A 23993-nucleotide genomic window follows, 5' to 3' on the forward strand; every position below is an offset into this window, starting at 1 on the left:
AATCAATAAGGGGATTGATTAAACAGATTAAATAACTACTTTGCTTTGCTTTGCCTTTGCTTTACCTTTGCTTTGCCTTTGCTTTGCCTTTGCTTTGCCTTTGCTTTGCCTTTGCTTTGCCTTTGCTTTGCCTTTGCTTTGCCTTTGCTTTGCATTTGCTTTACCTTTGCTTTGCCTTTGCTTTGCCTTTGCTTTGCCTTTGCTTTGCCTTTGCTTTGCCTTTGCTTTGCCTTTGCTTTGCCTTTGCTTTGCCTTTGCTTTGCCTTTGCTTTGCCTTTGCTTTGCCTTTGCTTTGCTTTTGCTTTGCCTTTGCTTTGCCTTTGCTTTGCCTTTGCTTTGCCTTTGCTTTGCCTTTGCTTTGCCTTTGCTTTGCCTTTGCTTTGCCTTTGCTTTGCCTTTGCTTTGCCTTTGCTTTGCCTTTGTTTTGCCTTTGCTTTGCCTTTGCTTTGCCTTTGCTTTGCCTTTGCTTTGCCTTTGCTTTGCCTTTGCTTTGCCTTTGCTTTGCCTTTGCTTTGCCTTTGCTTTGCCTTTGCTTTGCCTTTGCTTTGCCTTTGCTTTGCCTTTGCTTTGCCTTTGCTTTGCCTTTGCTTTGCCTTTGCTTTGCCTTTGCTTTGCCTTTGCTTTGCCTTTGCTTTGCCTTTGCTTTGCCTTTGCTTTGCCTTTGCTTTGCCTTTGCTTTGCCTTTGCTTTGCCTTTGCTTTGCCTTTGCTTTGCCTTTGCTTTGCCTTTGCTTTGCCTTTGCTTTGCCTTTGCTTTGCCTTTGCTTTGCCTTTGCTTTGCCTTTGCTTTGCCTTTGCTTTGCCTTTGCTTTGCCTTTGCTTTGCCTTTGCTTTGCCTTTGCTTTGCCTTTGCTTTGCCTTTGCTTTGCCTTTGCTTTGCCTTTGCTTTGCCTTTGCTTTGCCTTTGCTTTGCCTTTGCTTTGCCTTTGCTTTGCCTTTGCTTTGCCTTTGCTTTGCCTTTGCTTTGCCTTTGCTTTGCCTTTGCTTTGCCTTTGCTTTGCCTTTGCTTTGCCTTTGCTTTGCCTTTGCTTTGCCTTTGCTTTGCCTTTGCTTTGCCTTTGCTTTGCCTTTGTTTTGCCTTTGCTTTGCCTTTGCTTTGCCTTTGCTTTGCCTTTGCTTTGCCTTTGCTTTGCCTTTGCTTTGCCTTTGCTTTGCCTTTGCTTTGCCTTTGCTTTGCCTTTGCTTTGCCTTTGCTTTGCCTTTGCTTTGCCTTTGCTTTGCCTTTGCTTTGCCTTTGCTTTGCCTTTGCTTTGCCTTTGCTTTGCCTTTGCTTTGCCTTTGCTTTGCCTTTGCTTTGCCTTTGCTTTGCCTTTGCTTTGCCTTTGCTTTGCCTTTGCTTTGCCTTTGCTTTGCCTTTGCTTTGCCTTTGCTTTGCCTTTGCTTTGCCTTTGCTTTGCCTTTGCTTTGCCTTTGCTTTGCCTTTGCTTTGCCTTTGCTTTGCCTTTGCTTTGCCTTTGCTTTGCCTTTGCTTTGCCTTTGCTTTGCCTTTGCTTTGCCTTTGCTTTGCCTTTGCTTTGCCTTTGCTTTGCCTTTGCTTTGCCTTTGCTTTGCCTTTGCTTTGCCTTTGCTTTGCCTTTGCTTTGCCTTTGCTTTGCCTTTGCTTTGCCTTTGCTTTGCCTTTGCTTTGCCTTTGCTTTGCCTTTGCTTTGCCTTTGCTTTGCCTTTGCTTTGCCTTTGCTTTGCCTTTGCTTTGCCTTTGCTTTGCCTTTGCTTTGCCTTTGCTTTGCCTTTGCTTTTGCTTTGCCTTTGCTTTGCCTTTGCTTTGCCTTTGCTTTGCCTTTGCTTTGCCTTTGCTTTGCCTTTGCTTTGCCTTTGCTTTGCCTTTGCTTTGCCTTTGCTTTGCCTTTGCTTTGCCTTTGCTTTTGCTTTGCCTTTGCTTTGCCTTTGCTTTGCCTTTGCTTTGCCTTTGCTTTGCCTTTGCTTTGCCTTTGCTTAGCCTTTGCTTTGCCTTTGCTTTGCCTTTGCTTTGCCTTTGCTTTGCTTTGCCTTTGCTTTGCTTTGCTCCTTAGATGTACCTTAGCTGGAAGTTCTTAGTTGTAGGAAAGTTTAATAATCCTGAAATATCTCAAAAGTATTGTGTAATGACTCTGAGTTTCACAGTAGCTCATGGATCTGAGAGGGTTAGACTAGGTAACGTAACGTAACACAAATAATGACTATATCGAATGCAGAATTCAAAAAAATGAGTTCCATTAAAGTTTGAACAACTATAACCTTCCTAATGCATCACGTTGGGAACAGATCGCTGTCGTAGTGAACGTTTTAGGCCAAAAATGACCCTAATACACAAGGAGGGTTAAATGTTTCAAAGGTACAGAACAATACTTACCAGTCTTTGAAAAATAGAAGTAAATATGGTTCATGTATCATTATTCTGTGTAGTAGGCTATTTTGCATATGTAGATTTAAACTTGTATAGTCCATGAAAGTTTGGATAACCTCACAAATCTATCATGAAGTGACCCTTGAGAGTTAAGAGGTTCATGGATCCTATTTATTTGTGTAACGTTACGTTATATCTAAAACGAAATCATGTTACAGTGGTTGTGTTGAATTACTTCGGTAAATACAGTGGATTATGTGACACTACTTAACGTAGGGACAAAAGCTTTTATTACAAGTGTAGACCTGAAGCTATGGTCTCCGAAGTAGTTTGGTTGATCCGGAATATCTCAAAACTATCTTGGAGTGACTCATGAAATGCCTGGGGGATCACAGATTACTGTTGGATGTATTACACATGCAGTTCATTGTGAGAATAACTACTATTACTGTCAAGAACTTAACTTCAGGACAGTTCAGACGACCCTTAATGTCCCAATGGTTCATAATAATATATAGAAGACTTTAGGTTGATCCAGTAACCATGATTGATTATGCAACGTTACTCAGTATAACCGATATGGCTGCTGTTACGAGTGTAGACCTGAAATTCTGAACTCCAAGGTAGTTTAGCTGACCTGGAATATCTCAATAGTGTCTCTTAATGAAATTTGAAATTTCAAGAGCTTCACGGATCCCAACAGATTATGCAATGCTTTTATTTATGGTGAAAACACATAAAGTTGTCCTTGTAGAGTTGAAGGATTTCATTAAAGGACGGTTTGGACGACCCTAAATGTCAAAGGGTGTGTAATAATATTAAGTATACTTCACATTGGGCCAGTAACTGCGGTTGATTGATTATGCAACGTTACTCAGTATAACAAATATGAGTACTGTCACGAGCATGGTTACGAGTGTAGACCTAAAGTTCTGAACTCCAAGGTAGTTTAGCTGACCTGGAATATCCCTAGTGTCTATAAATGATATAGTAGATTTCAAGAGCTTCACGGATCCCAGTAGATTATGCAAAGTTATTATTTATGTCGAAAACACAATTGTTCTTGTAGGTTTGAAGGACTTTACTCTAGAATACCTAGAACATCCCAGAATATAAAACACCTTTTGATATTCTTGACAAAGGTTAAATTATTACATATGAATGTAATCCATATCCAAATTCAACTTTTAGAACAACTGGTATGTCAATTATTCCGTTTATCCAAACTTCATGGTATTCAGGATGTTCTAGGTTGTCAGGTAAGTCTGAAATACAAATATTCCCATTTTTCCTTTATAAAAGACTCAATTTGCAACAACTTTGCTGAAGACAGTATTCTGTTTTATTGAATGTGTGAATTCATAAATCTGTTTCTGTGTTGGAGTCATATATGATCCCTCCGGCTCCGAAGAACGCGAAAAATGTGTAAAGTATACCATACCAGAAGACTACTAAGACTACTAAAAATCATGCCGAAGAAGCTTCTACCAAATATGAACATATATCACTCAATAAGCATCATATAAAAAATGTATATGACGAGTGCATGCAATCGGAAAATAGATCGGCATTCAACCCTTAGACCTACTGAGACCACTTCGCTGAGGCCCCAATGAGCATCCCGGGAACTCCTTTGGAACCCCTATGTCTCCCTATTGCACCCCTGATACCCTCTGAAACTCCCCTGGAACCCCGTGAGATCCCTTGAAGCGCCCTTGAGACCCCAAGGGAACTCCCTTGCAATCCCCTAGGACCCACGAACCACCCCTGAGATGCCCCTTAGACCTCCTAAAACTCCCTGAAGCCTCCTGGTATCCCCTGGAACCCGCTGGGACCCACTTAAGACTTTGCTTTCCCCTATACACGCCCCCCTGACCACCGGTACCATACGTTATTATTCAGCTTTTCTTATGCACAATATTGGTTCTGAATAGCACTCGCTCTCTTTTTACGCAGGACATACAAAAGTTATACACCCGAACCTCCAATTAGGTAATAAGTTGGGACTGCCTAAATAGATTGTTTTTACCCAAAATGGATTCAGTTCGTTACCTAAATGGATTTCAAGGTTGCAAGGCAGTTTTAGGAGGGCAAGTGGCTAGCAGATGTAAAGGGGAAGGGGGGTCAAGGCATTCAGATGTATAGGGATTTCAAGGGAGTTTAAGGGGGGGGGGGTCAGCGGAATTTCAAGGCGTTTCTGGAGGTATCGGAGGGTTTTAAGGGAGCTTCATAGATATAGGTGAATTTCAATGCATTTCAGGGCGTTCCAGGACGTATGAGAGGTGTTTTAAAGGGTTTCAGAGGTTCACGGTGAATTTCACGTAGGTTTCATGTGTGTTTTACAAGCGTTTCAACGCTTTTCAATGTGTTTCAATACGTTTTAGGACGTTCCAGGAGGTTTCAGGGAAGTTTAAGGGACCTTCATAATTTCACGAAGGTTTCATGGGGGTTTCGGGAGCGTTTCAATGCGTTTCAAGACGTTTCAGAGCGTTTCATGAGGTTTCCGGGTATTTAAGGGGGCTTCAGAAGTTCACAGATGAATTTCACGGAGGTTTCATGGGGGTTTTTGATAAGATTCAAAGCGTTCAAGGACATTTCAGAGAAGTTTATGTGACTTCTGAGGATCACAGGTGAATTTCACGGAGTTTTCACGGAAGTTTTAGAGGCGTTTCAAAGCGTTTCAAGGCGTTTCATGAGGTTTCCAGAGACTTAAGGGGGCTCCAGAGGTTCGCAGGTGGACTTCACGGAGGTTTCATAGAGGTTTGAGAAGCATTACAAATCGTTTCTATGGATTTTAGGGCGTTTCTTGGGGTTTATATGGGGGTTCTTGGAGGTCCTGAAACAGACAATAAACTCACCACTTGACAGCACATAGTTGCATAGGGCTGTGCAAGCATGAATTTTATTCATGAAGCTCCAATAGATCACTGTGATTACGGTACCCAGCTAACACAAAGTCTTATATTGTAACAAGGTTACAAAATGTAAATAAATATTTAAACATCAAATTTTATATATAGTTGGATTTCTCACTTCTCGGGATACAACCAAGCCGAAAAGTGAGAGACTTGTATATAAGAGGCAATATTTGAAATGCAAGCTTTTATTCGATCGCAGCGCCATGGGTGGCGGGAATTGAGATGACCCATTCTTAACGGATCGCGAAGCAGATCACATCGCTCTGCTTCGAAAATAGGCAGTATAGCCAATGTTTAAAAAGAAAACATGACTTGCTAGAAATATATGTATGTATGCTTGTATGTGTGATAAGGGAATCCCGCGATTTCTCGAAGGTCAATATGTGAAGGCCATCTTTGACTAAGCGATTATCGTTCTTTCTCGAATTGATCGGCTGAGTGTAAGGACGTAGTCCCAAGTACACCTAGTAAAAAGTTATTAGATCTTCAGAGTGTTAGCTAGTCGAAAGTTATATTGTGAGTAAACCATTGTAAAGAAGAAAAGTAGAGAGTTGAATTTTTATAATTAACTGTTGTAAAATTGCAGTACCTATTCGAGACAATTAGTGGTTGAGGACGTGATTATCGGCCCAAAGTGAGCCTCTAAGTTGAGCAAAGTCAAGTGAGTTAAGTTATAAAAAAATGGCCATTTTGTAATTTTATAATTAATTGCCTGTAGGCTCGGAAAAACTTCTACTAATTGAAGTCAGTGGAAGTTTGTTAAAATATCTGCTCGAGGTCCAGGTAAATATTTTAATGAGAACACAATTTGTTAACAATCGGAACAAAATTTGTAACATGTGATATTCGCTTGAAGGACCGAATATCCTTCAAGCGAAGGTGTTTCTCCTGGGTAGGTGTAGGGGGTTACGCACGTCGTGTGACCTCTGGATAGGACCGAAAACTCGTTCGCTTGTAGGTTTTTCCTCGTGGCGGGTTAGTGATTCTATCCCAGCGCATCTACGGGCCATTGGAAGTCACCACTACTTCCGAAGTGTTTCCCTGGTCGCCAAGTGCCAGAAATACTTCATCGTTGACCTCGAAGCAGAACTCGCGAGTAAAACCAGCGGGCCCGCCATCAAGAGAACCACGTGTACACGTTCAAGCCTACCGAAGAAGCCGCCACGATCAGGACGCCTACCACTGACAGCGGTGCGGCAAGGCGGAAGGAGCTCGACGACTGCGCATCTAAAACAGGTCAGATCTTTTCATTAGAAATTTGTTAAAATTGGCCAAATTGGAAAAAAACACTAGATCTCTCGGGTCCGGACCAGAATCATAGAATAAGAAATTGTGGAGAGGAAATATAGGGACATCAGACACAGGAGGCTAAGGTGGATGTTATTTGGGGAAAGAGAGGCGGTAAAGTAGAAGACCGAGTGGGTATAAAAATAAACGGAGCATTCGTTACTCGAATACAGCAATTGTAGCCCTACACCACAGTCGGAAGAAGAGAGAAAATTCAGTAATCGATTTTAGTTTTTCATTTTTGCATGCGTTTTTCTTATCAGTGATTCCCCATTGAATATCCTGCTTATGATTAGGTTCTGTGAGTGTGTGCTGTGGGACGATTCGTCGGTTCGGATGATTTTGAAGGACTCGCCTTGAGAAGTCTCGCCGGGTGTTCTAATCTTGCCTCTTCGCATGCAAGTGAAACTTTTCGCTTGCTTGGCGCTTAAGCGAAGTGGGTAATCCAACCGATTCCGGATTGAATCTGGTTCACCGTTACAATATGATGTTGAATAGGACGCCACAGTGGATCCCATATTCGTACCTGATTCCATTTAACCGCGTGTAAAGTGTGCGTATATCGCCTCCACTTTTGCATCCTATCCAACATCATATGCGATCGTGTTGACTGGGTAGTAGATCAGATGGCCTATATTCCAGGGGGTTATCGGATACTCTTAAACTTTAGACACTTAAACACGATGGAAACGCCCCATAACTCTTAACTCTGTTTTCCGTAAACCAACTTTAACCCTAACCTTCAGTACTCCAACTGCTCTGAACATAATCATAATCTTAATAGATAGACCTAAATAGAATTTACGTAAATGGATTCCATCTAAATAGAGGTTTGAGTTTTTTTAACTATCATTTTAAGTCCAACAACTTCTACTAAACAGCCCGAAAGTGATAATGAATAATAACAATTTTCAACCAAATGGGCTCAATTTTTGGGAGAAGGCTTAGAATCTGGTTAAGAATCGAATAAGCGGTGTGGAGCAAAAACGATTTTTGACCCACGCTAATGAATATAATAAAGTTACGTAATGTTCTAAGACGTCTTCAGTTAACTTTGCCATCTATCGTTGTAAGCAAAAAGAAAATCGTGTTATGTATTGCTCCTTTTAATTCCACTACGAATTTGCATCTTTGACAGATACGTATTTCGACCTCAACTGTAAGACCGTTCGAAATGCTGTTTTATTTTGTATGGCGAGTTTTAAATTTTTAAAACTCGCCATAAAAAATAAAACAGCATTGCGAACGGCCTAAGGTGGTCTTCAGTGTCTTGTACTTGACTCGATTCGAAAGGAACAGTACTTTTAACACGATTTTCTTTTTATTTACAGGTATTCCACTAACAAGCCCAGGTTCATCATCATCTATCGTTAGTCTAATCTTGTGAGTTTTGTTGTAGTACAATTCGATAATTTAAATAGGGAAATTGTATCCAATATATACTTATCACTATCACACTGTCGGCATTTCTCGAACTAGTGAGTCTCGAAAACTTGGGCGATATTGTAATATATGGGAAATTGTCAACGTTGTTTCTAGAATTGAGCTTTCTCCCTAATTCTATTCAAATTTTTGTAATAAAGTCGTACGCTGGAATATATTGAATTTTCAAAACACAGTCTGCGTTCTTAACCTTCCGTAACTCGCGCGGTTGACCACCACCGTCAGCACCACGCTAAAGCTGAGTACAAAAAGCGCGCTTTTTTTAACGTGTTGTACAAAATACAACAGCGCGATCGCTCGAAGGTTAAATCGATTCTGAAACTATAAGTTTTTAATCAAAACGTTTAAGATTCAGGTAAAATTTTAGATTTTCCTTGTGTTCTAAAAAAAACAAGTTCAAGCTGTTACTTGCAGTATGCATTTTCAGTCCGATTTGAATGCTCAGCAGCTAGAATTTCAGAAAACACCAAAAATCAGTACAAATTACCAAATTGTGACAAGAAACCAACGAACGTTTGGTAATCACTAACGAAGTCCTATCTGTTTATTTTAATTTTAAATTTTAAATATATATAAAAATGAGTTTGAAATTCCTTTGAGGCAACAAAACTCAAGAACGGATAAACCGATCAGCATGACTCTTGCACGGTTCGGTTCGTATTCGTGATGGCTGTGTTTAGATGTACAAAAAGTTGCGAAAATCAACTAGAAAAGTAAGAAAATTGATAAAGTACTGATTTTTTATGACTTGGGAAGAAAATCAACACGATCGATATGAAACCAATCTAGAGTTCCATCCCAACAAACAGAACTAGCTGAATAGCAGTTTCTTAAGCTAAAGCTTGCTTAAGAGCGATTTGTTCCACTCTTGTACAGCAAAAATGTTTGTTGGGATGCTGCAATGACCTCAACAATTGTCAAACCACCCCAACTTGGCAAGACAAAGTTTGCCGGGACATCTAGTTTTAAATAAATTTTGATAAAGCTTAACTTTGATGAAATTCTTCAGTGGTGCTCAGGCTAGAGGATACCGCGGGCCAAATTTGCAATGCGGGATCGACCTGCGGGCCGCATAAAACATCGATGCACAAAAACAACAAAAAGAACAATTATAAAGCATATTTATTAAAAATCTGAACTGTTCAGAACTTGTGTAAGGGTCAAACTTTATAATCTATTGCCCTTCGTGGAGTTCAATTTAGATTCATATGTTTGGTGGAGAAAAACATTTGAGTTTCAAATTGAAATTCAAACAAACAATTTAGAAGTTGCCCCTAGAATTGCCTTGAAGGCATTTCAAGAACTTGTCAAGCAGCTTTTACAAGAATTTCTTTTGAATCGCTCCAAAAAGGTTTGCTGGATTTTCTCCTGAAATTTCTTGTGGAGTTGCTCCAGAAGGTTTTTGAGAAATTTCTTGAAGTTTCTTTTAGTTTTTCTAGAATTCTCTTGGAGCACCTCCAAGAACTCCTCTTAGATTTGCCTTTGGAACTGCCCCGAAGTTAATTCAGGAATTCCTCATTAATCGTTTCCAAGAATTTCTCCTAGAATAGCATCCGGATTTTTCCGAAAATTTTCCAGGTGTTTCATGAAGGTTTTAGTAAATACTTTCCATAAGTCTCTTCTAAAGTTGATGAAATACTTCATCATTAAGTTTCTTCAAAAATAAGATTTTTAACCATTGTTTCCGGAAGTTTCTTCAACATTATCTTATAAAGTTGCTGCATAAAGTGCTTCAAGTTTATTGTTCAAATCTTCCTCAGGCGTTCTAGGCATCTTTTGTGTCTTGATGCAGTTGGTCCTGTGATCTTGTTTGTAGTTACTCCTGAAAATTCTCTTTTTGTTGCTTGAGGAATTTATTCTAAAGTTGTTTAAGAAATTTCTGTTAGAGTGACACCAGCACATTTTTCTATGAGATGCTCCTATAATTTCCATGCAGTATCGCCACAACTTTTGCATTGAGTTTCTTCAGGTTTATTTTCTCCAGGATGATTTGAGTTTCTCTATATATTTCGCTTAGAGTTGCTTAAATATTTTCCCTGATAATGTTTCCCGGAGTTTCTCCAAAACTGTAATCAAAAGTTTCTCCAAAAGGGCACAGGAGACGCTTTATGAATCTCGCCTGAGATTTTTTTCTTTAAGTTCGTTCAGGAGTTTCGCTGTGACAATTCAAATTGGATTCGTTAGTTTTGTTTCGAAAAATATGTAAGTCTTATAATAGAAATTTAAACATACAGTGAAAATTAAACAATATTTGCAACCATGTTGAGATTTGTTGAGTATTTTGTCAAAAACTTCGTGCTTTGTGTTTTTATGTTCTTTGGACAGGCGAAATGTGAAATATTTGCTCAGCGTTGCATTGACTGCGCTTAAAAACTGCAACTAATTTTTAATTGATTCAAGATTACATTTTTAACAAACTTTCATTTGATTCGTACCACGTATAAATAACTATAAGCTGGCTTCGTGACTTAGCTGAAATGCCGAAATATTTCGGAGTTGCGATCTCGAATCTTACCAGAACGGATTGTTCTTTTTGTTTATTTATCATTTAATTTGTGTTCAACGCTGTGAAAATTGATCAACATTTTTTTTGTTTGATTTCTTAATAAATTTAACGAGTTATTTCAAATAATCGTTCAAAAATTTCGATTCGTCCTCAAGTACTCCGCGGGCCGCATCTTAAGGTTTGGAGGGCCGCAGGATGAGCACCACTGATTCAGATTATTTGAATTTTAGAAATTAGAACAGCTGAAAAGTGTTTTAATCAAAATTGAAGTGAAGTTCAATCCAAGCATCCAGCAGTATTATAATATTAAAAACAGTATTTTCACTTGCCGTGAATAAAGAATAGCATTTTTTCCCCGATCTGTTCGATGGATTTAATAATTGTTGCTTGAAAAAACACGATACGAATCGCTTGATTTCAAAAAGTTTAAAGTTTTGAATAAGCGTTGAACTGCCACTAAAGGGTGGTACGGTCAAAATTTGGTCAAGCAATTTGTTTCATAACTTTGGACTGCGTACATCAACATAGCTGATTTTTGGACCAGTTATGGTGCATTATATGTAGCTAATGCCATACAATTTTCATCAAAATCGGTTTAGTTTTTGCGGAGATATTGTTGAATCCTGAGATCTGCAATTTTAAAATTTTGTACAAAGAGGCTTCAAAAATAAGAACACATTTTTATTGTCTTATTTATAGAGCCAGAAATACTGAACCGAATTCAATGATTTTTTTCTGTATATAAAGAATGCATGTCCAAATGTAGTGTAAAAATTTGATTCAATTTGATTTTGCCGTTTCAAAGTTATATTTGTTTAAGCGGCATCCTGTCAGTTTTTTTTTCATATTCAAACTACCACAACTTTGGAAGTATTCATACATAATGGCTCAAAATTTTACTTAGATCATATTTGTATAATAGTATTATACTGTAAAATTTTCATATGAATTGGAGCAGTATTTGTAATTTTATAACCAAAAGTTGGCTCTACTGATCTTAAATAATTATTATTGTCAATTATTGTCAAAGATTTACTATGAAGCGCCTCTGTACAAAATTCTAAAAAGGCAGGTCGTTGGCTTTATCTATACATCAACCAATACTTAATGGATTTTAATGAAAATTTTATGGCATAAGCTACGCATAATTTACCATTACTAGTAAAACAAATCAGCTGTTTTAGTGTACGCAGTCTGACGTTATGAAAAAAATGTATGACCAAATTTTGACAGTACCACCCTTTATGTCTTAATGTGTGATAGAATATTCAAAATATTCAAAAATTTGTGGTGCTCTGTGGTATTACATGGAGACAAAGAGTTTACTGAAGTTGATCACTTAAAAAAAATGATTAAAAAAACTTATAAATTTGTAAGATTAAGTGTTACTTTAAGTAAGTTTATCAAAACCTGTGAAGGCGATACATGTATTTAAAGTTTGAAAACCCGTGTCCTACAGCAATACATACAGTGACCGGCACAAAAAAAGATCCACCATATAGTGATTGCTGTTTCCAGTGAAAAATGCATGCAAAAATGATAAAATATATCTTTCAATGAATGCACTTCATCCATTTTACAATGTTTTAGTGATCTATGTTGAAAAGTATTTGGTTTTTGAAGAATAAAATGATTTCTGATAAGATTGGGGAAATTGCTTAAAAATTCGGTATGACAGAAAAAAAGATCCACTTAGCAATTAATTCTGAAACTTCAAAATTTCGTCAAATTTTCATAAGTTTTGCTTCTTGGTTTATGCTGTTGTGATGTTTTTGATCTGTGAAATTTATTTTGACATAAGTTTTATCAATTTTAGGGTGATATGCGGAGAGTTTATTTTTTATGGTTAATATAATAGGTAAAATTTTCCCTGAACTCCAGAAACTATCTGCAAGCAAGAATGAATGGTATTAATCTACAAAACAATAATAATTCAGCTTGCAGACATATGTTTTGAACAATTTTTATGAGGTTTGATCGACTAATGCAAAGTAATGCACAGGTTGTGAAGATTATAAAGGGTTATTTGTTATTATTTGATAACTCAAAACACTCTAACGTTTGTGTATCACAATGATCGCCTCCATCTGCTTGTTCTTAAGCTTGCTGGAGTTATATTCTATCATATTTTCATTGATAATTACAAATTTTCAAAGTATTACAAGTGGTACACATGGTGCTCACTTATAATGTTAACTTTCAAAATAAAGTCACACTGGTGTTAAATTATGCGCACACATGAAATGAGAGATTGCAAGAGAGACTAACGTCAAATCATGTTCGAGTTTTCAGCACATATATTCCTTGCATTCCAACGAATCATATTGCAGAACATAGCTAGATGATCTGACGCTTTATTTTTTGTAAACTTTTTATTCAGAGAATGGGTGTATTGAAGCGACAGTGGAATTTGATGTTAAAAGATAACATTATGATTGAATCCCCGTGTGTACCACTTACAATACATTGAAATTTTGTAATTATCAAAGTGTATATTATAAAATATACCTCCAGCAAGCTTTAGTACAAGCAGATGGGGGTGATCATTGTGATACACAAACATGAGAGTGTTTTGAGTTATCAAATAATATCGAATAATATGAAATAATCCTTAATAATCTTCACAATATGTGCATTTCTTTGCATTAGTCGACCAAACCTCATAAAAATTGTTCAAACAAATATATTCCTGTATATCTGCAAGCTGAATTATTGTTGTATGTATTGTAGATTAATACCATTCATTTTTGCTTACAGATAGTTTCTGGAGTTTAGGGAAAATTTTACCTATTAACCATGAAAAATAAACTCGCCGCATATCACCCTAAAATTGATAAAACTCATGTCAATATAAATTTCACAAGTCAAAAGCATCACAACAGCATAAACCAAGAAGCAAAAATTGTGAAAATTTGGTGAAATTTTGAAGTTTCAGAATTAATTGCTAAGTGGATCTTTTTTTTCTGTCATACCCAATTTTTAAGCAATTTCCCCAATTTTATCAGAAATCATTTTATTTCTCAAAAACCAAATATTTTTCAACACAGATCACTAAAACAATGTAAAATGGATGAAGTGCATTCATTGAAAGATATATTTTATCATTTTTGCATATATTTTTCACTGGAAACAGCAATCACTGTATGGTGGATCTTTTTTTGTGCCGGGCACTGTATACATATACCAAGGATGACTTGTTTTTTTTTTTTCAGTTGTACAGCATTGCAGCAGTTTGGTGCATCGTACATTTTCCAACATATTCTCGAGGCATCTGCGAATCGAACCATGCTCGCTCACCCAAGAAAATGAACGTAGTGCGAAACAGTGATTCATTCAACTTCGTAATTCGAGCTGAGGCACTCAGAGCACAGAGCAGGTATGCATATAGAGAGGAAGCAGAGAATGGCATCATACAAACAGGAAGCAGCATAAAAACAAACATAGACCGGTGTGCCGGTATGCTGCCGGTTGACACTTATGTAGGGGGTCAACCTAGACTAGGCCTATTTCATCAACATGAATTTGAATCAGGGAAACGTATTAGTCAGATTGCTTTATATTGTTCATATGTTTGTTTCCTCTGGATATGAAAATACAACTCCAAAAGAGAAAACTTTCCAAACTTCGCATCGGTTATATCATAAATCCAAGTTTGATGACATTTTAATTCATCACGCATGGATCACCGTCGTCAGCTCAAGCTTTGAGGTCAAGAAAAGCGAATTCAGTCCTTAGTTTACAAACAATCGCCATCACGTTGTTGCCTTGTGTTTTGTTCGTTCCACTCGGAGCACCCTGACGAAAGAGATATTGCTTATGAGGAAGTCACTCTAGCGCGCCGCAGTCGCCTCCGTTTCGTATGACCACCTACGAAAACATCCGAATTCAACTGCATCAGAAAAGGTGACATCAGTGCCCATCATACCTATAGGGAGTTTTCACGTCAGCCAGCAAGTGAAATCGTCCAAAATGTTACCATTTCCTCGTTGGACAAATGTGTGAAAGAAAACGTGATTCAACGTTGAGGTTTCCGAGTTGGTTCAGTGTTTCTCAATTTAACTAATAATGTAATTTTCAAAAATTTGGGGTCTCTATTTAGCCTAGTGGTTAAGGCTATGGATCGTCAATCCGGAGACGGTGTTCGACTTTCTTTCCGGTCGGGAAAATTTTCTAGACTCCCTGGGCATAGTGTATCATTGTACTTGTCTTACAATATACAAATTCATGCAATGGTAGGCAAAGAAAGCCCTTCAATTAATAACTGTGGAAGTGCGCGAAAAACACTAAGTTGAAGAGAGGTAGGCCAAGTTCCAGTAAAAACGTAAAGCCATACAGAAGAAGAAGAACAAAATCTTTTTTTAAAAACTATAGATTCAAATCAATACAAGGACCTATCTGGCCGTAGTGGTAAACTAGTAAACGCGAGGGTATTCAGCATGGTCATGCTCAGGGGGTTCGATTCCCGGTCGCTCCCTGAAGTTTTCGTGATGGAGATATTCCGGGGTTCCTTGGGTATAAAGTATTTTCATACCTGTCATACGATATTCTACATGCAAAAAGGTCATTGGCAAACGAAACCCTTAGTTATGGTACTCATAGAACACTAAGCTGGGAAGCAGTATTTGTCCCAATGAAAACGTTACGCCAAGAAGAGGAGCGGAGATTCAAATCAAATTGACAACCACTGTTCTAATTAAAAACATCTTCTGCTTCAGCCAACGCCGCCGGTACGCGCATCTGAACGCAATTCGTCCGGATGTTGGAAGCGTATTTTCGCGAATCTAATTTGCACAGCAATCTGCTCTGCTCGTCTAAAGTACCTAATACCTACGCTCCACCACCCCGCTCTCCTGTCGGATCGAGTGGAGAACCATGCTGCACACTTTCGGTTTCGCGTGTCCTCACCCGCTTCCCACCTTCGCCCCACGGAGGGTACCTACTGGACAAAGGTAAAAGAGTGCGGAAAATTAGTGGATCGTTTACACGGTGCCGCAGTGCCGCCACCACGCGCGTAGTTACGACGACCGGCGCGGCGATCGGCGGGTGGTTCAAGCCGGCAAGTTTTGGCCGGCGCGTCGGAAAGGTTTTTTCTTCTTCGGAGAAATGATTTAATTCACGTTGCATACATTTCCCTAAATTGGTGAAATGGAGAAGATTTGAAACACTTTTCTTCGAAATTTATGAATAAATATGATTCACGGGTTGTGATGGTGGAATTTTCATTTTCGGCCACAACAATGGTGATGCAACTGATTTTAAATGATGGAAATTTCAGTTTCTTTTAGGTAGTTTGAAAGTGAAACTACGGAGGCATGCTTGGAGGCGTACATAAAGGGCCGATGAACACTGAAGTGATAGCAGAAACTGAAAGTAACAACTTATAGCTTACCTTACCTTACCGGTCAGACTAAGGCCTGAGTGACCTCTGCCGTACAGTACATAGTATTCGTCTCCAGTCTACTCGGTCCATGGCTTCATGTGTCTCGAGTTCCGCACTCTGCGAAGGGTCCGCAAATCGTCCTCCACTTGATCAACTCACCTTAGCTCGCTGCGCACTACGTCTTCTTGTACCGATGGCTCTCAAGAACCATTTTAGTCGGGTTGCTATCCGACATCCCGATAACGTGACCCACCAACCGTAGCCTCCCAATTTTCGAGGTTCTCTCAGCAGTTGATGCAGTTCGTGGTTCATTCGCCTTCTCTAAGTCCCGTCTTCCATCTACACTCCGCCATAGATGGTACGCAGCACCTTCCGTTCGAAAACTCCAAGGGCGCGTTGACCCTCTGCACGTAGAGTCCATGCTTCGGGCATCTTGCAAGGTTCCGATAGTGATTGTTTCAGGCTTTGTTCCAAGAAATGCTTCAAGTATTCCTCCCATGATTCCTTCAGAAATTTTCACTGATACTTCTGCAAGGATGCATCGACGAATTCTTCCTGGAAGTTGTCCATAGCTTCCTTCAGTGATTCCATCATGGATTGCTTCAGAGATTTTTTCAAGAATTCCTCTATGGGTTTCACCAGACATTCCTCCGGGAATTTCTCCTGGGATATCTATGGAGGTCCCTCCATTGATTGTTCCAGTCCTTTTTTCGAGGATTCCTCCAGGGATTCCCAAAAGAATGTGAACAGAAATTCTTTCAGGTATGTTTGCAAGTGTTGTTTCAGAGATTTCTTCAGGGATTACTCCATATGTTCCTTCAAAAATTTTACTAGAGATTGCTCCATTAATTTAGTCTGGAATAATCTGAAGTATTTCAGTAGGAATATCTTCCAGAAACCCTTACAGGAAATTTTACCAGGGATTGACTAAAAACTAATCCAGGAGTTCCTTAAAACATTGTACAATACATTCTTTTGGGTGTCCATACAAAGATTCCAACAATAATTCGTCCAAAAAATATTGCAGACATGGATTCCTTCATATTTTTTTCCTACAGAAACTCTCCCAGGAGTTTGTTAAGAACGCTTTCCTTGGATTTCCAAAGAATTTCCTCATGGGGTTGTTTCCGGGATTCCTCATGGGATTTCTTTAGGAATGGGGCACCGAACGTGCCCCAGATTTGTAGTAATGAGCTGAATAGGAAGCAATCAGTGAAGTACTAGATTAAAAGTAGTGAGCTGGATTTTTGAATGGTGAGATGATCAGTTCTCCATTTCTGTAATGAAATGGTATAAACAGCGTAGGTTATATGGTTTCTTGCCTAATTTAATGCTGTTTGAGGAAAAGTTTGGGTAACTGTGTTGTTGAAGTTGCAAGAAATAAATAATACAACAACACAGTTACCCAAACTTTTGCTCAAATAGCATCAAATTAGTCAGGAAATCATACAACCTACACTGTTTATACCATTTCATCACAGAAATGAAGAACTGATCATCTCATCATACAAAAATCCAGCTCACTACTTTCAATCTAGTACTTCACTGATTGCTTCCTATTTTTGTATGGTGGGAAGGTCAATTCTCCGTTTCTGCAATGAAAAGGTGCAAAAAGCGTGGGTATTACGATTCCTTTGAAGCTGTTTGAGCAAAACTTTGGATAACTATGTTGTTTATGTTGCAAGAAATGGAGAAAACTACAACACTGTTGCCCAAAGTTTTGCTCAAACTGCATCAAATTAGGCAAGGAACCATAATACCCACGCTTTTTGCACTATTTTATTGCAGAAACGGAGAATTTATCTTCTCACCATACTAAAATTCAGCTCATTACTACAAATCTAGTACTTCACCGATCTGTCCTAATAGGTTCTAGGTAATAGGTCCTCCAGGATTTCCTTCAGGAATTCCTCCAGGGAATTTCTTCTGTGTTTCTTTCAGGAGCAACTCTTGGTATTATTTTAAAAATTCCTCCAAGGATTCGCCCAGGAACACTTAAGAATTCCTGCAGGAATTCCTCTTGGATTTCTTCCAGGAATTCGTCCAGAAATTAATCCAGTTCTTCCTCCAGGGACTGTTTAGGGATTTCCTTAGGAGTGCCTCTAGGAACTGTTTCTGGGATTCCTTCAGGAACTGCTACAGGGATTCCTCAAAGAGTTGCTCCACGAACTCTTCTTAGAATTCCTTCAGGATTATTCCAAGGATTCCATCTGCCATTTTCTCTGGAATTATTCCTGGGATTCCTCCAGGAATTTCTCAAGGGATTCCTCCACGACTTTCTTCTGAGATTGCTCCAGGAATTATTCCAGGAATTCCTTCAGAAATACCTCCAGAGAATCCTCCAGATATTCCTCCAGGAATTCTTCTAGAGATTCCTCCGTTAATCCCTACAGGCATTCCTCTAGGATATCCTCCGGGAATTCCTCCAAGAATGTCTGCAGGGCATAACTTGGGAATCTCTTCTGTGTTTCTTTCTGGAACAACTTATTTTAAAAATTCCTCCAAAGAACCTCCCAGGAACTCTTCTCAGGATTCCTTCAGCAATTCTTCCTAGTATTCTTTTTTTATCTGTATTAACGAGGTTTTTAGCCCTAGGCTAGTTCATCTCGGGACCCACGCTTCACTTCCCTTCCGAAGGAAGAACTCACATGTTTGTGAGTGTGTCGGGAGTGGGATTCGATCCCAGGTCCTCGGCGTGGTAGTCAAGTGTTCTAACCATCACACCAGGTCCGCTCCACACCTTGTATTCATAAAGGAACTCCTTCAGGAATTAATTCAGTATTTCCTCCAGGGACTGTTAATTCCTCTAGGAATTTTTCCAGGATTTTTTTCAGAAAATTCCTCCAGGAATTTCTCTGAAAATTCCTCTAAAAATTCCGCCAGAAATTCCTCTTGGGATTTCTCCAGGAGTTCTTCTGGAGATTTCTTTCGGGGTTATTCCTACAGGCATTTCTCTAGTATATCTTCCAGGGATCCCTCCAAGAATTCATACAAGAATTGTTTCAGAGATTCCTCCAAGAAATCCTCCAGGGTTTCGTCAATGTATTCCTTCAAGACTTCCTCTAGTAATTGCTTCCAGGATTCTTCCAAGAATTCCACTAGGAATTTCTACAGAAATTTATCCAGGAAATCTTCAAGGGATTTTTTCCAGAGACTCCTTCAGTAATTCCTCCAAAGATTTCTTCAGGAATTACTTCAGGAAAAAATTTCTTCAAAAATTTCACCAGAAATTCTCCTAGGCATTCTTCCAGGAATTTTTTCAGGCATTCTTCTAGGGATTGCTCCTTGAATTCTTACAGAGATTCCTCAAGGAATTGCTTCATGGACTCCTCCAGGAGTTTCTCCTGGGATTGCTTCAGGAATACTTCCTGGGATACCTCCAAAAATTCATGCAGGCATTCCTCCAGGATTTCATCCAGGAATGTCTCCAGGGTCTCATCGAGAAATTCCTCCACGAATTTCTTCAGGGATTTCTCTAGGAATTTCACCAGGAAATAATAAAAAAATTCCATCATAAATTATGTCAGCAATTCATCCAGGAAACTCTTCAAAAGTTCTTTCAGAATTATCTCTAGGAATACCTTCTATATTTTTTCAGAAATTTCTCCAAGAATTCTTCCAGATTTTCCTCCAGGAACTGCTGCAGGGATTCCTCTAGGAATTCCGCTGAAAATTCTTCAAGGAACTTCTTCAGGAATTTTACCAGGGATTTCTCCGCGAACTTCTCCAAAGATTCCCTCAGGGATTCCTTCAGAAATTCCTTCAAGGATTTCTCCAGAAGTGTCACCAGGAAATTTTCTGGACATTCCTCCAAGAATTTCTCAGGGGATTTTTCAGAAACTGCTCACAGAGTTTCTCTAGAGATACCCCCAGAAATTCATCCAGTAATTGTTGCAAGCATTCCTCCAAAGATTCCTCCAGGATTCTACCAGCAAATCCTCTAAGGATTTCTTTCAGGAAATTCTCCGGGAATACATTCAGCTATTTTTCAGAGATTCCTCCTGGTATTCCTCTAGAGATTCCTCCAGGGATTTCTTCAAGGATTCCGCCAGGGATTCCTTCAGAAATTTCTTCGAGGATTTCTCCAGCAATTCCTCCAAAACTTCCGCTACAAATTCCTTCTGGATTTTGTCAAGGGATTTTTTCAGAAATAGAAAAATAATAGAAATCTCCCAGAATTCCTCTAGAGATTTCTCTAGAAACGTATTCAGTAATTATTTCAAGAGTTCTTCCAGAAATTCCTCCAGGAATTTCATCATGGCTTCCTCCAGCACTTCCCACAGGAATACCTCTAGGAATTCCTCCAGGCATTCCTCCAGGATTTAATCCAGGAATTTCTCCACGAATTTTTTCAAGGATTTCCCCAAGGATTCCTTCAGGAATTCCTTCGAGGATTTCTCCAGGAATTCCTCCAGAAATTTCTCCAGGAATTTCTCAAGAGATTTGTTCAGAAAAAGAAAAATAACAGTAATAGAAGTAGAATTCCTCTGGAGATCCCTCTAGAAGTTCATGCAGTAATTCTTTCAAAATTTACTGAACTAGAGGTTCCTCCAGCAATTTCCACAGGCATACCTCTAGCAATTCCTCCAAGCATTCCTCCAGGATTTTATCCAGGGATTTCTCCAGGAACTTTTACAGGAATTCCTCCAGGAAATACCATAGATTTTTTTTTTCAGGAATTCATCTAGGAACTTCTCCAGAAATTGCTCCTGGACATCATCCAGAAACTATCTCAGCAATTCCTCCAGAAATCTCTTCAGGAAACCCTCTAGGAATTTCTTCAGAGATTCCTCCAGGAAATTCTCAAGGAATACTATCAGGATTTTTTCAGGCATTCCTCCAGGAATTCCTCCAGAGATTCGTCCAGGAATTGAGTTCTTTAGGGGTGTCCAGATTATTCCATAATCGGAATCTACGTCCAAAAATTGGTTGAAATCCAAAATTTCATCATTTTTGATGCCCGGGAACTATTTTTAAAATGCATATAAAGTTTGTATGAGGAATTTTTTTTGTCATTGAACTGTCATTCTATCCACAAAAATAAAAACTGTTTTGTTTATTTAACCATCAAAACAAAGGTATTGGAACGCAATAAAATCACGTTGTACTCAAAAAAAAAATGAGCTCTTTCTATTAGGATATAGAAAATATCTATATTTGGTTCACTAAACTACCCAATTGCTTCAGTGATTCTTCCAGGGATTTCTCCACGAATTGTTCCAGGGATATTCCCAGAGATTCATCCAGGGAATCCTTCAGAAATTCCTCCAAGGGTTTTTGCAGGAATTCCTCCTGGAATTTCTCTAGGGATTTTTTCAGATATTCGTCCAGCAATTCTTCCCAGAATTCCTCTGGAGATTTCTCCATGATTTTTTCCAGGGATTGCATCAAGAATTCATCCAAGAAATTTCTCCAGGAATTCGTGCTAGGTCCTATACAAGAATTCTTCCAGGAATTTCGTCAGGAATTTGTTCAGAAGCTTCTCCAGGATTCTTTCTAAAGATTTTTCCAGGAATTGCTTTAGGGGTTCCTCCAGCATTCTTCTTCAGGGATTTTTCCAAGAATTCCTCCAAGGATTTCTTCTGAAATTTCTCTAAGATTTCCTCAAGAGTTTTCTTCTGATTTTTTTTAGGAATTCCTCTCAGAATTCCTCCAGGAATTTCTCCAGAATATCCTCCAGAAATTTATCTAGGTTTTCGTCTAAGATTTCCTCATGAGATGTCTTCAGATATTTCTCTAGTATTCCTCCATAATTTATGCAGGAATTCCTCCAGGTAAACTTTCAGAAATTCTTCCAGGGATTGCTCCGGGAATTCCATCAGGGATTCTACAGGGCTTTCACCAGGCATTCCTGTAGAAATTGCTCCAGGGATTCATCCAGGTGTTTCTTTCGGGATTAATCCAGGAAATCTTCCAGGGATTGCACCAGGAATTCGTCAAAAGAGTTCGTAATTTCCAAAAGAGTTCAGCTTTTTTAACATATTGTATAATATACAACATCGTGACTGCTGAAGGGTTAAATAATGGTTTTAGAATATAATGTTACTATATTCAATTTCATCGTATTGCGTTTAGTTATTAAAGCTAGTCGGTACAAATTTGCTAAGGGTGCATAATAATTTATTACCTGAGAGATTTCTCCAGTTATTTCTGGGATATCTAATAGAGCTCCTGCAAGGATTTCTAATGCAGTTTTTCAAGACTTTTCTGCAGTAGTTCCTTCCGAGATTTCTTTCAAAGTTTCTCCAGTAACCTCTTTTATAAGTTTCCGAAATTTCCGTGTGCTTCCTTCAAGAATTTCTCCCGGAAATCATACACGAATTTCAGCAGAGATATTTTCTAAAGATAAATAAATTTTCTCCGGATTGCCTTTTGAGATTTCTGCTGAAACTGCTACTGAGCTATTCCTCGTAGTTGTTAACAGGATTTCTAGCAGTGATCCTCCTGAGATTTTTTTAAGGGATTCTCCTCGAACGCAACTCCCCGATATTTCTTCAATAGTTTCCAGGAGTTCCAGGTGTTTTTCTCGAAATGTTTCCTTACTGGCATTATTTATGATCTCCAAACCTCTGGGAAGAATCCCGGAGGTACTTATACAAAGACCCCTTAAAAAACTTCTGCAGAAACCTTGGGCGGAAAAAAAACTTTATAAATTCAAGGAAGAACTTGTGTTAAGATACACGTTGATAAAAAAGGAAAACACGAGGTAAGAATTTAATGAGAATCTACGGAGGAATAAAGTAGGAGAGATCGCAGGAGTCCGAGAGCGTGTACGGGAGTGTAAATTTTTCTTGCTGTCATTTTTTCGTATCCGCTAGTTTTTATTCAAATGGTTGCGCTATTAGCGAGGGAATATGACCGATTGAATTCAGAAACCGAATTTTTCACGATGACATTTTCTTAATGTCATAAAATTTTGATACGGCTGAGGCTAGTTGCGAAGATTATCATCAGTGTGCTTCTTCCGGCGCGCCAAACGGACCCCCACCAGATCAGTTCTGGGCTCTTTCTAATGTCGTTTTCGTTTTTGATTCAGTTCCAACCTGGGTTGGAACTGGATCAGATCACAGTTTCAACCCCAACCCGACTTCGGTTTCGCTTGTACTAAAGTTTGTTTGACGTTGTTTGTTTACACATTTTCCGCCGATCCAGTTCCAACCCAGGTTCAAAAACGAATTCGACATAAGTTGATGATTGGATTAATAAAATAGAAATGCTTGCAAGGACTTGGCCAGGTGTATGGAATTGAGTTGGTCTATGACATAATAGATAGTAGCGACATCAGCAATATCAATGGATATATTCAACTTTGCAACTCCATCCAAGATTTGTGGAAGTATTCATTCTATGCTATGCTATACTATCTACGAAACTCATCCATTAATTGTTTCAGAAACTCGTCAAATAATTTCTCCAATTATTTATTTATGATATGTGCAAAAATTTCGTTCATGCTTCATTCTTCTCAAGCAATATTAAATAATGTTCTTAATAGGATTTTGCTTCAATATGTAGCAATAAATGTCTGTAGGCCTTTCATATGAAATTGATAGAACACCGCTAGATCGTTTTTCATACTTAAGGCGAAACTGGAAGCATTTCCTCATTTTTTTGGTTTTTGTTTTTTTTTATTAACTAACGAAGCAATATTTTTAAAATCAGTTTTCGTGCACATGTAGAGTATGGATCAGGGTATCTTCTGATTTTTTTACGCTGTAGAAAATGTTTTTCGTTTTTGCAGAAACCATTTTTTAGTGAAATTTTGTTCAAAATATCGATTCGTTATTTAATAAAAAATCAAAAACCAAAAAGTTTGGAAATGGATCCAGTTTCGCCTTAATGGCCAGGTTTGACGATATGGTGCAAGGTTTCTTCTGGACCAATTAGGCTGAAAATTTAGAAATTGCCATATGGAATCACGTGAATTTCAATTTGTATTGAATTGGTTGCGTTCTATTTATGGCTTCAAGAGTTACAGATACCACAAAACTATAGGAGCACCTTCTAACAACGTTGTGGTCTATTTAATAGATATTTCTTAATGGTTAAAAGGTATCCTTAATTTAAACGACAAAAACTAAACATAACAACCAAATCACCAGTCTGAATAAATATAGGAAGTAAAGACTTATGAAAC

The 23993-nt window shown here is 38.5% G+C and overlaps 1 protein-coding gene across 2 annotated transcripts in view; it reads right to left on the minus strand.

Annotated features, from left to right (window-relative positions):
• LOC109397131 (NADH dehydrogenase [ubiquinone] 1 alpha subcomplex subunit 9, mitochondrial) overlaps positions 1-23993 on the minus strand; it is a 440561-nt gene that overhangs the window by 343598 nt on the left and 72970 nt on the right. The gene's annotated exons all lie outside the window — the stretch shown is intronic.

This window comes from Aedes albopictus, chromosome 3 (assembly GCF_035046485.1).
Source record: "Aedes albopictus strain Foshan chromosome 3, AalbF5, whole genome shotgun sequence".
NCBI lineage: Eukaryota > Metazoa > Arthropoda > Insecta > Diptera > Culicidae > Aedes > Aedes albopictus.